Consider the following 17,640-nt stretch of genomic DNA (forward strand, 5'->3'; position numbering starts at 1 on the left):
CCAAAAACCTACTCCTCCTGTCCTCCCTCTGATTGTAGGGACCTCATTACCCGTCTTAACCTACTTCCACTTTAACTTTCCAGAGTGGTTTCTATTTCCTACTCTAAACCCTAACACAGACATAAAAACTGCTTAACAATGTTTCTGATACTTAAAAATTGCTTTTAAAATATTAGACATTATCAGTATTTATATTTGACTTTAATCATGTTGCTTAAATACATTAAGCCTGAGTTTCCCTACCTGTAAAATGATAACCTGCTTCTGGAACTACTATGTAGATAAAATGAGATGATGTGTGGAAAGTGCATACCACAATGAGTAAGTGCTCAATAAATTTTATCTGTGTTGTTATTTGTGTTTAATGCCATTGTTATTTTTTGTTATTTTTATCAATTTTTGCATCATTTTGGTATTAGTCTTTTAGCTTAGGAGTAAGCTAAAATATCTTACCTACTTTACAATACCACCTGTAACAGCATTGAACAGGTGTATGTTAATGTCTATGCTATTGACATGTAGTAGATTTCTAAATTTAATAACATGTTACACAGAGAATTAGGCTAAACTTAAAAATAATAATAATAGTTTCTCAAAAATGAATCATCTGATTCTTGACTGTGGAATCTTATTTTGGACTTTGCTGTTCAACCACTAGAGGGTAGACAAGTACAGTGGAAAATCAGTACCAGGAAAAGCAGTATATTCTTGGTTTGCTTTTTGAATGCCCATGAGTAGAAGCCATATTTTTTTAACATGTTTCTTCTGTTGCAGCAACCAATGAAGAGGGTAGAATAAATATGCTTAACATATAAGCACACAAATGTCAGATAAAATATCATGTGCTTATTTTAACTTCATAGTTTCCTAAAATTAATAGGCACAATTCTCCACCCTCTACCGATATGCATTTTAAAGCAAACAACTCAACAACACACGCATAATTTTTTTTTAATTTAGAAGAGAATTAAACAGTCCATGAGTCTCTACAACAGAGGCAGAAGTACACAGTAGTATCCTAGTGAGAATACCATGAGCCTGGGATCATAAAAGGGGACTTTTTACTCATTAGGTGCTATAGACACAGTGCTTGAGGCTTATAAATTTTTCAAGTATTAGAAAAAATATATGAGACTCATGAAAAAAGTTGACTCCCAACCTTGAAATAAAAACTGCTTTTTAATTTATACCTACACACATGCACACAAGCTAACAAACCAAACCCCTGAAACAACAAAAATCTGCTAGGATTTAGACTGAAAAGCATTAACAAACTTCCTTAAAATTGCCAATTTTACAAAACTGAATCTTAGAATCCATGAATTCAGTACTGATGGGTTTCATTTAATTCCACTAAAAGATATTTTACAATTTTCTACATAGACTTCTTGCACATATTTAGAGTTAGGTATTTGGATTTTTTGTATTCCTTTAAATAGTATCTTTTTCTTAAATTTTTTCTGTGTTACTGATATATATAAATGCAATGATTTCTATACCCTGGATGGAGTCAGCAAACTTGCTAAGTTCTTTTCTTAGTTGTTAGTAATTATGTGTAAAATCTCTTGAATTTTCTATACATATAATTTTGTCTTCTGCAAATAATATCAATTTCATGTCTTACTTTGCTAACATTAATTTTTTTTTTCTTTGTCTTACTGCATTGCTTGGAGCCTCCATTATACTAGAAAATAAAGTAGTGACAACATCATGCTAGCCTTGTTCCTGATGTGAATGGAGAAGTTTTTAATATTTCACCATTACATATAACATCTGCTAAAGATTTAACAATTTTATTGATCTTTCTAACATAGCTACTTAGACTTTATTAATCCCTTGTGTGTTCTTCTATTCATCATTTTTCTGCTATTCTATCATTTTCTTCCTTTTATATTCTTTAGATTTAATTTTCTAGGTTTTTTCTAATATCTAACATTGAAATGAAGGCATCGCTGATTTTTATATTTTCTTTTTAAATATATGCATATATGACTTTCAATATAAATTTCCAATAAGTATGGAAAGTGAGTTGGAAATAATCAATTTTAATTATTTAAACTTATCTCCCCAGCATCTTCTTTCTGAAATTAAATTCTTTAATAATTTTTTATAATATTGTGTAGATTAAAATAATTCTTATAAACCCATAGATCTTGTCTTTCCTAATCCTCCATGTCTACTCTCCTCTTTAGTGTGTGACATGCCATCTTAAAACACACTGGATTCACTTGCTACAATTCTAGCTTTGGAATACTCCATAGTATGGCCATGTCTGGGGTCAACCCCATGCTCTGTAGTGAACAGAACACTTGATCATCTGTTCGCTTCTGAAATTCCATCATGTCAATGAAAACTTTCCTCACAATTATGGGTCTTGTTTTAGGGTTTTTGTTTTGAATTTCTCTGTGTCACACCTTAGGGAAGATCAGGATTCTGAGTGTTTTAAAGAAATAAATTCCATATCTACCTTCCAATCAATTCCTCTTTGGTTATCAGATTTATACTGTAATGGGAACCATGATTTCAATTTACAATAATGCCAATTTTGCTTCAATGTTGTGGCTGCATTATTTCAACCCAGTCAAATAGTGAGATGAATTTTCTGTTAATGTTAACTTCCCCACCACAGAAAGTAGAACCAGATGAAGTAAACTGCTAACTTTCTTACAAAATGGTGGATATATTATTTAGAGTGTGGCATTTCCACAGCCAAGTTTTTAGCTTGTGAAACATTTAATTTGGTTTTGTTTCATGGTTATAGTTTGGCACTGACCTGACTAGTCCTGTTGAAAATTCATGCTCAAGATCACGGTGCAGACAGGATATGAGAGGGTGAATGAGTCAGTGCACGCCCACAAACGCCGTTAAGAAAAACAACTACTAGCATTTTGATCTGGTATTAATCATCTTAGTAGATGGAAAGCCTATAAAAAGTGACTCCTTCCAGATGCCAGCAGAGAGCAGGTTACCAAAGAGCTGCAATGGCCAACACTTTTGACAGAATGATTAAAGGGAAGGCCCTTACTACAACTCTAAATAAGGAGAATTATCCATAGCTGGCAGTTTCTAGAAGCCATAATTCCTTGGGAACAACTCAAATCTTTGACCTCAATGCAATTTATCCAAGTTTCTTTCTCCAATCTCAACTTGTTATAAATTCACACCACGTTTCTCATCATTCCTAGGGCAGATGAAAATCATCATCCCATCATTGCCCAACATTTGCTGGAGTAAACCAGCCAGTCATATATTCCTTGAGGGAAAGAACTACACCTGGTCAAGTTGTAGGCATATAATACATACACAGATAGTCCTGACTTACCATGGTTTTCAATTTTACAATGATATGCACTCAGTAGAAACCATACTTCAAATTTCAAATTCTGATATTTTTCCAGGTTCATGATGTTTGGTAGATACTCTCTCGGAGTACTCTCTCCCAGCAAAGAGCCCGAACTACTAGTCAGCTACACAATCACGAAGGTCAACAACCAATACATTTACAACCATTCTGTACCCTTACAAGCATTCTTTGTTTTTTTTTTTTTCATTTTCAATACATGAGTCAATAAATTACACGAGATAGTCAACACTTTGTTACAAAATAGGCTTTGTGTTAGATGGTTTTGCTCAACTGTAGACTAATGAAAGTGTCTGAGCATGTTTAAGATAGGATAGGCTAAGCTATGATGTTTGGTAGGTTAGGTGTATGAAATGCATTTTCTTTTCTTAATATATATATTTCTTAAACTTTTTTTGTTTTGAGAGAGAGAGAGAGCACAAGTGGGGAGAGACAGAGAGAGAAACAGACAGACAGACAGACAGAATGTGAAGCAGGCTCCAGGCTCTGAGCTGTCAATGCAGAGTCTCAAGTGGGGCTTGAAACCACAAACTGTGAGATCATGACCTGAGCTGAAGTTGGACACTTAACCAACTGAGCCACCCAGGCACCCCACGCATTTTCAACTTATAATGGTTTTATTAAGATTCAACCTCATGGTAAATCGAAGAAAATGTGTATAACAAAATATGTATTGAATTATGCATTTCATAACAAATTAATCTACACTATTTTGTGAACACTTAAAAATAAAAGTGAAATATTTACAAGAAAATATTTTATAATGGTAGTAAACGTTAGAACCATTTTAAAAGACTACTTATGTTGCATGAGACTATTACTCAAGGAAAAAAATTGGCACACAGTTATCCATAGTAGTTATTTTCTTCTTCTTCCAATTTTTTAAATGTTTATTTATTTTTGAGAGAGCTCAAGCAGGGGAGAGGCAAAGAGAAGGGGACAGAGGATCCAAAGTGGGCTCTGCGCTGAGAGTAGCGAGCCCACTGTGGGGCTTGAACTCATGAACTGTGAGATCATGACCTGAATCAAAGTCAGATGCTGAACCAACTAATCCACCCAGGTGCCCCCCCCCCATAGTAGTTAATTTCTACAATGAGATCACACTATGATAATAAATTTCTTAATGATGATTATAAAGCAAATATTTCCACAAAAATGATCACAATAAACTCAGAATGATATAACCATGAGGTCATTTACAACAGTTGTTCAATGAGTATCAAGTAAATAAAAGAAGTTGTAAAACAAAAAATTGTGAACATCCAAATGTTAACAGAAATTTTATTTTACTTCTCTTTTTTACTTTGAAAATTTTCACAATCAAGGATCACACCTTGCAGTTAATTGTCATGTCTCTTTAATCTGAAGCTGTTCCCAGTCATTTTTGTTGTTCATGATATTGACATTTTTTAAGGTCCAGACCAATTGTTTTCCAGAATGTTCTGCAATCTAGATTTTCAAATGGCTAGATTAAGTTTAAATATTCTGAACATTAGTGCTCTACAGATGAAATTGTGTCCTTCTTATGCATCAACAATTGATGTCAGTTTTTCTCCTCATACTTTTGTGCCCTATAGTCAAACTCTGTTATTACTCATCTCCTGAACCAACTTGATGGGTATTTTCTCCTGATCTCTGCTAACACCGTCAGTCTTCCTTTACAGGAAGCTCTCTCTGTTCTTTTCCAACTACCTGAGGTTTTCATAATAGCATCACTTACCACAAAACTTTTCTATAATTCTCCAGCCTTCATATATATATATATATACACACAGACACACACACACACACACACACACACACACACACACACACACACATATGTATTCAAAATTCCTATAGTTTTCTGAAATCCACTCAGTGTTTCATCATGAAGAATTACTTTGCAGCTCCCCTTATATTAATACTATCTTATCACAATCATATATCTTGTAATCCTGCTAGATCACCATTCCATTGCCAATAGCAAGCATGGACCTTGAATTCTCCACATTTGGATTTTATGTCCCACAGAGCCTATCAGGATCCAGAGCAATTAATAAACCATAATTGTGTGGTCCTTGGGGAATGAATGAATTAAAATTACCTTTGGAAAAATCCATCTTACAATTAATTGCTCCACTGTTATAAAGAACTCACCCAAGAAAACAGTATTTTCAATTTACTCTCCCCCCCACACACCCTGAAGGTCTTATAAATCCCCAGAGATTATCTCTACCTCTGTATGTAACTATGCTCTTTCAAAAGTTTAAACTCTCAATGAAAATTTTCAGAAATTTACTGGAGAAAAAAATCCAGTTTAAAAAGAGTCTCCTCTTTCTTCAAAATAGTATTTCCTATTTAAAAAAAAATAAGTCAGTTGACTTGAAATAATCATAATAAAAATAACAAAAAATGGAGACAATAAGAATACCATATAAGCTATCTCAAGTAATCGTAGTATTTATTTTTTATTACTTTGTACATAAATTTACAGAAAACTCAAGGCTTTACAGCTCCGCATATTATATTCTGTTTGCCTTTATTTTTTTGTCTCTGTTTTAGTGTAGAGCACATTTTCCAATGGTAAATACTTCTTTATATCTTCAGGCTCATGAACGTCCAGCATCAATGTACGTCATCACAGATGAGAAAATGCAGAAGGCTCTGGTTTCAGGCCTTGCTCTGTCATGGTTTCTTGTTGCTAGGAACACACAGAAACACTGCTAGCTGCTGAAAATTCTCGTTAGTGTATTAACTAAATATAGGTGAATTTTTTATGAGAAAAATATTCCCAATGTTTATTTTTTTTCATTGTCACCTGATTGTCAAGTTGCTAAAAGATTGACTGAATCAAATTATAATACAAATGATCTTCAAACTTTGGCTCTGAAAAGCCATAAATGTTTATCAAAACCAAGTATAATTCTGGAGCATGGTTTATATCAAGAAAACAATTGCTGATTGAACCTGCCAGTAAGTGGATTAACCCACACTTTTAACAGTAACAAGTCTTATGGCTTCGACACATTTTCAGGCTTATTGTGGGTGGGAGGATGTTCTGCGGTCTTGTAAAATCAGGAAACATTAAGAAATACAACACTAAACAGATTTTTAAAATACAGAAATTTTCAGAGACTTTACTTAATGTTATTTTGTATTGTGAATCTATAAAATGGGAATAGAGGATTTCCTACTCCTAAAACTTATTTGGAGTAATGTATGATGACTACAGAAGACATGGGTTAAAACACAAGAGTTCCATATGTGTTTGCAAGTAATTTGAGAGTCCGTGTCATTATAATGCAGAGCTGGAGGCAGACAACCTGAATTCTCCTCTTACCTCTGTCAGTAATTAGCTGTGCAAACTCAGCAAATCCTGGGGCAAAGGAATTTTGTCCCCATGCCTCAGTTTCCAGTTTGTAAAATAGAGAGAAAAACATAAGTTTATTGTGAAAATCGAATTAATAAATTCACAGTATAGAATTGTTGTATAGAATTGTTGAATCATTATATTCCAATAGAATATAACACCTTATGTTAATTATACTTTAATTAATTAATTAATTAACAGTAAAATTGCCATATAAACTGAAAAGCACTATATGAATATGAATTGATATTCTATTTTTATTATATCCCACATATGTTTCCTTTTGGATTTATAACCCTTGCTTTCTCAGATTAGAAGTTCTATTCTCAGGGCACCTGGGTGGCTCAGTTAGTTGAGCGTCTGACTTCAGCTCAAGTCATGATCTCACAGTCTGTGAGCTCGAGCCCGGCGTCGGGGTCTGTGCTGACAGCTCAGAGCCTGAAGCCTGCTTCAGATTCTGTGTCTCCCTCTCTTTCTGCCCCTCTCCCGCTCATGCTCTGTCTCTCTCTCTCTCTCTCTCTCTCTCTCTCTCTCTCTGTCAAAAATAAACATTAAAAAAATTTTTTTTAAAGAAGTTCTATTCTCTACACTAGTACAAGATGAAGCAAGCTTCTATCTGATACAGTTTAACTACAGGACCAGGCCATGCTACTAACTATATGACTATGTTTGAAAATCCTTCTAATTTTCAATTTTAAAGAAATGCTTTCAGATAAGGAGTACAAATACAAATTGACTAATGTTTTGACATGATGGGCAGATAAACCATAAGCTATTTTTAAATGGTACTATGGGGAAAGAGACAGGAACAGAAACTGGATGTTTATATATATATATATTTACATGGGAACCCTGTAAATGTCTTTTGTAATGAAAAATATAATTATTTCAGAAATAAAAAAGCTAAGAATTTCTTAAAAGTAGTAAATAGAAGGAAAAAAAGAATCTAATTGTATAACTAACTTTTGACATAAATACACAGAGAAGAATTATTTCAAGTGACTTTAAACTGAAATATTTTTCGTGTCCATCACTAGTGAGATATATCCTACGGATAAAATTTACCACAAATAAATCATAAGCTGCAGTCAGTAGCCTTATTGTTAATGATAACATTGGTATTATTATTTTGAAACTATTGTATATTTATGGTATAGGATAATCAAATAAGAAATGCTGTACATATCATGTCACCAACACTTTCAATATAAGAAAATATGAGAAGTATAACACCAAGTAAATTAATACATAGTAATCACATATTTGAAATATAAGTATCATTATGAATTCATGATTTTTTTCTTTTTCTAAAAAAAATTTATATTCTCATTGTTATGGACTAAATGTTTCCCCCCCAAATTCCTATGTTGAAGTCCTAATCTCCAAAGTGATGGTAATTGGAGGTGGAAACTTTGAAAGGTGGTTAGGTTATAAGAGTGGAGCCCTCATAAGAAGAGACAGGAGAGAAATGATCTCTTTCTCTTCCATGTGAGGACACAGTGAGATGATGGCTGTCTACAAGCCAGGAAGCAGGTTCTCACCAAACATTAAATCTACTGGCACCTTAATCTTGTACTTCCCAGTCTCCAGAACAGTAAGGAATAAATGTTGTTGCTTAAGCCATCAAGTCTATGGCTTGTAGCCTGAGCTGGCTAAGACACCTACATTTATTTATCTTTTTAAAAACGCGTATTATATAAATACCTGTCCACTGAAAAGTTCCAGAAGCTGAGACACACCAGTAGCAATGACCACCTCTGGGTCCCTGATTCTGGTCTCTGAACTATATTTTCCTCCTTGGGAAACTGATTGATTCCAGGTCTGAGTGGAAAATCTGTCAGATAAAACTGCAACATCTTGTGCTGAAAAACAAGATAGCAGTCAAAGCTTACAGAGGTCATAACAAAGAGGCAGAGAAAGCTACTAAAGAGGCTCTTTCCAATTTAAGAAACAGTTTGAGCATCAATAGAAATGACTGGAAAGGCCTGAAATTGATCTTATATATTTATAAAATCATGAGTCAGTAATTATACCAAAAGAAAATTTTGTAAACATTCATTGGTCACCTTCAATAGTTACTAAAAGTTTCCCCAAAAAATTGATTTTAAAAAAGGGAAGGGATTATGCATGATCTATTCTGTTTTTTCTGTGTATATTTCATGCTATACACTTTTCCAGGGCAACTATTGTATAAAATCTGTGGCTTCAACTTGGGACAACTCAAAAAGCCATCAAAGCTCTAAATCTCTCCATAGCACCAGTTGGAGGCATTGTTGAGACTTCACTCCTGCTCTTTATTCTCCAAAGAGGACTCACTAAATAAATGCCCTGGATGTTAATATCCATCACATAGTTTGCTTCCCAAAAGTCCCAACCCGCTGCAAGCAGTTATTGCCATGTGTGGTGTAAGGAAGCAAATACTAACAGAGGATTGTAGACCTGAATCATTTGTTTTCCATTTGGCACGGGAACTTGTTTACTGAAGGCAGGTGGAACACAGATTATGGCACAAGGTAGCAGTGGAATTGATGACATTTTCACTGGTTTGGTGTACTGATGAAAGAAAATACATTTGGTCATGCAATGTGTCAGACATTTGAGAAACATGGGAGAAATAGTAATGATAAGGAAAAGAAGTGGGTGAGCTCAAGTGACATGCTGAAAAAAAATAAAAACTGAGAATGATTAATCTGCAGTTAAAAGCTAGCTGTAACAGCTATAGGCCTCCCTGGTGATAGATGATAGATGACTGATATAGATTAGATAGATAGATAGATGATAGATAGATAGATGATTGATTATGGATAGATAGACAATAGATGATAGATATAGATAGATGATAGATAAATAGATGGATAGAAAATAAATGATAGATAGATAGATGACAGATAGATAGATAGAAACATGTCTCGTCTTCTACAGTGGGAAGACAGAAGCAAAAGAAGCCAAAAATAAGGTCCATAAAAGTAGCCAAACTTCCAAAGATTAAAATCATAAACAACACAAATCTGCACCACCAATGTCAGTTTTCTATATGGGAGAGAATGTGATTCTCACACATATGATGGGGTATCTAGCTTGTTGTACCTGGAAATTTTAAATTCCCTTCCAAAGATACTGATTCCAAAAGCAATGCCTAATAAATGCCCTGCATATTAATCTCCAGCTTAGTGTTTCCCTCCCAAGAAAATCAACCTACAATAGTAACCAAATGGTTGATTAGTGTGAGAATTTTCTTTATCAAAGAATTCTTATAAATACGGAAGGAATTATAAATTTAGCAAATCACCAATGGCAGCTTGTAATGAAATAATAGATCTAGGCCGCCCACCACTATAACTGATGGTTAAAATCATTGAGTCAAAGTTTGATGGGGAAACTTTATCAGGCTAGCAGTACATTAGCCCACTGATCAATCTTAATATCACTACAAATGGGATACCTACTATTAATGCTCCTGATGTGACAGAAGATGCTATACCTATAGCAACATTTATGAAGTATTTTTTTCCCCAAAAGTTGACTTCAATCTAATCAAAGCTATACATTGTTGATTTACAAGAGATACGGGGAAAAGAAGAATAAGTAAATATAATCAGCCACATCAAGAACGTGAGAAATGCTTCAGGACAAATGAACCAATATCTCAATAAATATATAGCATTATAAAAGGGTGTTTAGAGGCATATTGACCAAAAACAAAGCATGGCTTTTGATTGGATCCTAATTCAAATAACTAAAAAGACATTTTTTTAGACAAGAAAATAGAACACAGATTAGTAGATGATATGATTATTTGTAATGTTATTTTTCATTATTTGTAACATTATTTGCAATGAAATATTACTAAGTAATGTTTTTTAAAAGTTGTTATCTACTAGAGATTCATATTGGAATACTTATAGGTGAAATGATACTATATCTGCTATTTGCTTTGTAATAACCTACAGAAAAATCACATAGGTTGGAGGGGGAATAGACAAAATAAGAATGGGAAATTGTTGGTAATTATTTGAGCTGGGTAGTGGGTAGGTAGGGATTCATTGTGATATTTCAATTTTAAAATATGTTCAATTTTTTTCTAAATAAAAAGTTTTAAAAATTATTTACATCATTAATGTTAGTTTATATTTGATAGCAAATCAATGCATTCAATTAAGAAGTCATGAGGTAATACAGTTTAATGGAAATTTGTGAAATATTAATCACTTGATGATAAGTTACTTTTAAAAATATGAATTAATATTTTTAGGGAAATTATAATAATCTCATACTAAGTCTTTAACAAATGACTTATATATAATACTTTAACATATTCACAATTAATTAAGAATTATAAGTACATATATAACTGATCATAAAATATCTACTTTATCTCTTTACATAAAAATGACTAATTCCCCCCAAAAAAGACTAATTCCCTTTAAGAATGCAATGATATTATTTGATTTTTTTTAAATGTCTGATAGAAATTTATTAGAATGAAAATGTACTAACAGCAAGTTGATTAATTTGACACTTAGCTATAAGAATAGTTTGGTGAAAAAGTTATTCCCAAACATTTATGTTTCAAATATTTTTAATTTTAGTTCATTATAGAAAGTTTTGTGACACTTTTTGCATAAACACTATTGATAATTTTTAATTTTTTTTAAATATAGGTGATAAATTATTAATAGATTGTTAAGAATTTAACCTACCAGTTTGGCATATTTCAATTTTTTTCAACTTTTGGCATTTCAGAGAGTATAATAATATAAAAATGATAATCGAAATATTAACTATCATTATAAAACAAATATTAAATAAAATTTAAAAATTTACAAGATGAATAAAATGTAGGAAAAGTACTCAAAATGTTGCAAGTCTACCCATTGCTCACCAAAGTTATCAATACCACAACACAATTTTTTTGATCATCATGTCTAACTTAATTTTTCAGTTAGACTTGAGTCAAACTGCTTTTGGTTAAATTGCTATTAACTCAATTGTTTTCTGCTAGTCATATAACAATCTCTCCATTTTGAAGATTATTGGTTTTTAAATAGCTAGAAAATGTCATTTATTATGCATTTTTCATGTGAATTGAATAAAAAACAAATTATTTCTAATCAATAGAGAAACGGTAGCCTCCAGAAATGTTATTTCTTTTTTTTTTTTAATTTTTTTAACGTTTATTTATTTTTGAGACAGAGAGAGCATGAACGGGGGAGGGTCAGAGAGAGGGAGACACAGAATCTGAAACAGGCTCCGGACTCTGAGCTGTCAGCACAGAACCCGACGCGGGGCTCAAACTCACGGACCACGAGATCATGATCTGAGCCGAAGTCGGCCACTTAACCTACTGAGCCACCCAGGCGCCCCCAGAAATGTTATTTCTGCTTACAATGCCAAACTCTGGAAATGAGTTAACTGGTTTGGAAATATTATGTAATCTCTCTCTGTCCACCCTCCCGCCCTTCACCTACCCAATCTTTGACACCCACCACTAGAATAACCAAGATTCATTTGGTCTCCGTCTCACTAAAGGAGTAAGTGACTCATGAGTATATTCCATATTCACCAATGCTGGAAGGTAAAACTAGATCTAGCACTTAACTGCCAGAATCTTGGAGTGATGCTGTCACATTCACCACGTGTGGTGCATTGTTTAATAAATATCCAAAACTGGGACGTCTGGTTGGCTCAGTCCATTAAGCATCCAACTCTTGATTTTGGCTCAGGTCGGGATCCCAGGGTTGTGAGATTGAGCTCCATGTTGAGCTCCGTGCTATGCATGGAGCCTACTTGGAATTCTCTCTCTCCCTCTGCCTGCCGCTCCCCCACTCACCCAGGTGTCTGCTGTCTCTCTTGCTCTCTCGCTCTCTCTCTCTCTCTCTCAAAAAAAAAAAAAATCCAATACTAAGTTGTTTGTATAGCTCATGTTTATAAGTATGCATATATATTGACAGATAATTTTCAGGTACAAATACTCTGTACTCTTAAATTTGTTTTGTCAATGTTCACACTCTAATCTTTCAGATATCCATGAAGATCAAAACATTACATAAGTCCTTGTTTCTCTTCAAAGTTTCATTCTTTTATATTGACTGTAAACAATCAATTTTGTAACTTACAGTTCTTGTAATATCAGACTGTTTTGCTTTTCTTTCAGTTTAATACAAACATCCTAACTTGTCTGAATTTAATTAACATGCCTTCCTCAGATTTAATTAAATCTGCCTTCCTCACTGATATATGAAAAATTATTTAGGGCAAAACACAATTATTTTTAAAATCATTTACATATTCAAGTTTTATTTTTAATTTTGCTTAACACATGTACTTAGGCATGCTTTTTGTGAAAATAATTGGTTAGGAAAGTGCATAATAGAGTATTATCTTTCCATATATAACAATTAAAATAGATCATGTCATACAATTCTTAACATGATCTCTATTTTGTTTTTAAAAATCTAGATAGTTCTGTATATGGACAATTTAAAAATATAGAAATATACATACCAAGAAAGTCACAACGATCATCTTTAAAGGTAACATTAAGGAAATACTCACTTTCTATTTTTATCTTTTGAATTTTTTTTTAAGTAGGCTTCATGCCCAAAGCAGAGACCATTGAGGGGCTTGAACTCATGACCCTAAGATCAAGACCTTGAGATCAAAACCTGAGTTGAGATTGAAAGTCCCAAGCTTAACTGACTGAGCTATGCAGACACCCCTGTCTTTTGACTTTTTAATAATGAATATATCTTACTGGAGATGAAGTATAAATATACCTTTTAAAAGAATTTAATATATAGAATTATATATATATTAGAATTATATATATATATAAGAATTATATATATATAAGAATTATATATATAAGAATTATATATATATGAATTATATATATATAAGAATTATATATATATAATATGCACATTCTATATATAATATATGCACCTATATATACTTAAGTATGAGTATATATACATAATTGAATGTATTTTTTTATTTAATGAGATAAAGTATAAATATTTATTTCAAAAAAGGATGTCATTGATGGTTTTGTAAGTTCTCATAATCTGTTCTATCATCTTTTTCTCTCTATCAAAAAAAATTTTAGCAGTGCCTGGGTGGTTGGTTGAGCATCCCACTCTTGATTTTGGCCTAGATGGTGGGATTGAGACCCTCATTGGGTCTGAACGTGGAGTCTGCTCAAGATTCTCTCTCTCTCCCTCTGCCCCCTCCCGCTTGCCCTCTCTCTGTCTTTCTCTAGAAACAAAAAAAAAATGTTTTTCAAATGTTTAAAAAATATATTTTTAATTCTGCACCAAGCTATAAGGTTTTCAAAAATATGTTCTGTGACCATAAAGAACTTCTGTAAAATTAACCTTCATCTTTCAAAGATTTGTACAAAACATCCTTTACCTTCACTCCACTCAAGTAAAAGTATTTATTAAATTTTTCTGTAAGGACCATGAAATTGAATTGGGACCTGTGCTGTAAGAAATCGCCCAGAAAGTCACAGGAGACTGGCACACACCCTCTAATGAGAAAAAATTTCACAAGCAACAAAAACTACGGTCAAAAATAATCAGAGAGTTGACGATGGAAAGAAACCTAAAGGAGCATAATCCAAAAAGCGGTGAGTCCTTCTTAGAAGAGAAGTAAACCAAATTCTGCTTTCTTCCCTGACAGAATGGTGAAGAAAGAGCAGGAATCTACCATATGTTAGCATAAGAAAAAAACTATTTAAATCCTTAATTATCTATTAATGACTACATGAGGGTTGGCATAATGAATTAGAATCCCTAGGAGCCCTGACCTGGGAGCAAGTCTGCTCCACCACCCATTTGCCTACAAACCTTCAAGGTATATGGGCTTAAATATGGGAATAAGAGAACTAAGAGACCCTCCTTGAGGCACAGATGGCCTTCCCTGAAAGAAGCAGTGCACTGAAGACTGGGACAAGCCAAGAAAAATCCTTCCAAGGCTTTTCAGGCTCTCAATGGATATAAACAATTGCTACTGAAGGCTGGTGCTGAGGCAAGAGGGAAGGAAAGAGATCTCCCCAAAGTCAGAAAGCTGAGAGTGTGAACACATAACAAAAAGTACTGTGAGCAACTTAAAAAGCTCACAGCCAGTCTTTGGAACCAAAAAAAGAACTGCGAGGGTACAGAAAATAATGGTTGCCCATATTTGCTCCTGAGTCAACACTCCAAGTATTTATAGACAGAAGCCCAGAAGGGAAGATGAAGGACACAGGACTTGCTAGTTATAAAACTTCAAAAAGTCATTGTTCTAGTTTCATAGAAGAGATGGGACCAGGAAGATCAGACAAAGTACCAGAGAAGTTCCTATGTCTATTAAGAAGTCCCACTTGAGGGATGCTTGGGTGGGTCAGTCAGCCAAGCATCTGATTTCAGCTCAGGTCATGATCTCACTGAGTTCAAGTTTGGAAGTTTGAGCCCCACATCCAGCTCTGTGCTGACAGCTCAGTGCCTGGGGCCTGCTTCGGATTCTGTGTCTCCTTCTCTCTCTGCCCTTCCCCTACATGTGCTCTCTCTCTCAAAAATAAAAATAAATATGCATTTAAAAAAAGAAAAGAAACCCCACTTGGGCTCTGGGGAACTGTTTAACCATTAGGGGGACCCCTCAGTTCACACAGGCAGTATGACTCTACTCTTAGACATCAACTTCAGTTTGGTGATCAATTCAGCCTGATTAGGCACATTAAAGTCAATACTTGGATAACACAGGGAACTTTCACTTAAGTGAAAGTCATAATTGATGTCATCATTTTAATATCAATACAGTTAAAGTTTAACACATTAATTATATCCACCTGCTATCATATATTGCTAACTAATTAGTTCATATTTCCCAGTTAGATTATAAATTCCTCATAGGCTAAGATCATGTTTTAATATTTTTCTGTGTCTCCCAAAAGATGTAAGACAGCCTAGATATATATGATTTAATTAATGAATAATCAGCTATTCTTTTTTTTTTTTTTGCCCAGGAAAAAGTTAATCCTCTCCATCCACCCAGGATTAGCCTGCCCATCCAACAGATCCATGACTTTGATATTAGCTCTCTGGAAGCATTAAATTAATTGTGAAATTTTTTTCCTAAGGAGAAAGGATGAATATTTGTTTTAAAAATAAAACAAAATTAAGACTATATACAGTCGGAAGAAGACAGAAATGGTAGAAGAAAGAAGAAAATGAAGAGCAGAAAGCAGAGGAGAAGTAGAAGGAGAAGGAAGAGAAGAAGGGGAAGGAGAAGAAGAAGAAAAGTAGAAATGGCAATTACATAAAATCAAAAATTTTTTTTAAATTTCATTTTCATCCTCCAAATTCTTACACATAACCATTTATCTCTCCAAATGGCTTTTAAAAATCAGGATAAAAGTTGGTACTATATTTATTGATTTTTTATATCAATAATCACCTCTAATTAGGGTTTTTCCTTTGAGTTTCTAAACAAAGATAAAAATGATAATTGTTTAAAAGTACTACTTCATCTTCAATCCAGTAGAGGCCATTCCATATATTGAGTAAATTTCAATAGCACATACATAGCATCTGTACATACACTTGAAGATTACATGAAATAATATATACACATAAGAACAATTAAGCACCCACTGTATATATGAGAAATGAAAATGGGCTGGGTGAGGAAAAGCTTCCAGAAGTAAGAAAACTCAACCTGGATTCATACACAAAGAGACATGAAAAGCTTGATGACTGTCTGTAGTACTTCTAGTTTTGTGCTAATAATGTAAATGTTTTTAAAACAGTATCACATAGGGGGCACCCGGATGGCTCAGTCTGTTAAACATCTGACTCTTGGTTTCGGCTCAGGTCATGATCTCACAGTTTCATGAGTTCAAGCCCCACATCAGGCTCTGAGCTGGCGGTGCAGAGCCTGCTTGAGATTCTCTCTCTCTCCCTTGCTCTCTGCCCCTCCCTCACTTATTCTGTCTCTGTTTCTCTCAAAGTAAATAAATAAACTTAAAAAAACCCCTTAAATACATATTATATGGAAACAGGCAATTGATAAAAAACATAAAAATATATAATATGCTATATGTTGAGAAATACTAAGGAGAAGCATAACACAGGGAAAGTAGGTAGAAATTATGTGCAGGGGGGTTATTATTTAAATTAGGTGGTCAGAGAGAGCCTCACTAAACAGATGGTATTTGAGCTAAGATTTGGGTGATAAGGAAGGAAGCCATGTAAATATTTGGAGGAACAGCATTCCATGTAGAAGGAACAACATGAGCAGCACTTCCCAGGGCAGAAAATGCCTTGTATGTTTAGGAAATAGCAAGGCGAGCTGTGCACCTAGAAGAGAGAGAGGAGAGTAACGGGAGATGAAGTCACAGAGTTGAGGGCATAGGTGGACATGGGCTTGCCCATGCTTCTAATGACTGTCTTTACTGTTAGTGAAGTGAGAACACTGGAGGATTGTTACCAGGAAAGTGCAATTATCTGTTTATGGTGGAGTATTTCGTGGCTAGTGTGTCGCAGCGAGAACAACACCGATGTGGAGAAAGTAATTAGCAATCATCATTGCAATAGGCGAGATGGTGGCTTAGACAAGGGTGAGCATAGCAAGAAATGTTTGGATTCTTGACTCTATCATCAAATTGTTAACTGCTCAGTTAGGAGAAAAAGTCTGGAAAACATCAAAATTATTTTCTAAACAAAGGTTGGGGGTGGGGTGGGGAATAAATCATTTGTTTTTTAAACTCTAGCTTAGAACAATGTGAAAGCTTTTAGCAACTATTTTGTTAAAGTCATTAAGATTAAATTTCATTCACAGCCCATGGTACCATGTTTGAAACAGAGAAGATGCTCAAAAATATATCGTGAATTGAACTGAATTGAATTAAGAAATTATCAGAGAAAAAGAATGAATTCCAGTCTCA

The 17,640-nt window shown here is 33.9% G+C and overlaps 1 long non-coding RNA gene across 2 annotated transcripts in view; it reads left to right on the forward strand.

The window, feature by feature from the left end:
- Positions 1-17,420, forward strand: part of LOC109276559 (uncharacterized) — a 95,101-nt gene extending 77,681 nt beyond the window's left edge. For both annotated transcript variants that reach the window (XR_008424549.1, XR_002084725.2), the window contains 2 exons: positions 14,172-14,343; positions 15,721-17,420. This is a non-coding gene — a long non-coding RNA (uncharacterized LOC109276559). The remainder of the gene's footprint in view (positions 1-14,171; positions 14,344-15,720) is intronic.
- Positions 17,421-17,640: the final 220 nt, after the last annotated feature.

The sequence above is a fragment of the Panthera pardus genome, unplaced genomic scaffold, assembly GCF_024362965.1.
Source record: "Panthera pardus isolate Hobbes unplaced genomic scaffold, ASM2436296v1 HiC_scaffold_21, whole genome shotgun sequence".
NCBI classification, from domain to species: domain Eukaryota; kingdom Metazoa; phylum Chordata; class Mammalia; order Carnivora; family Felidae; genus Panthera; species Panthera pardus.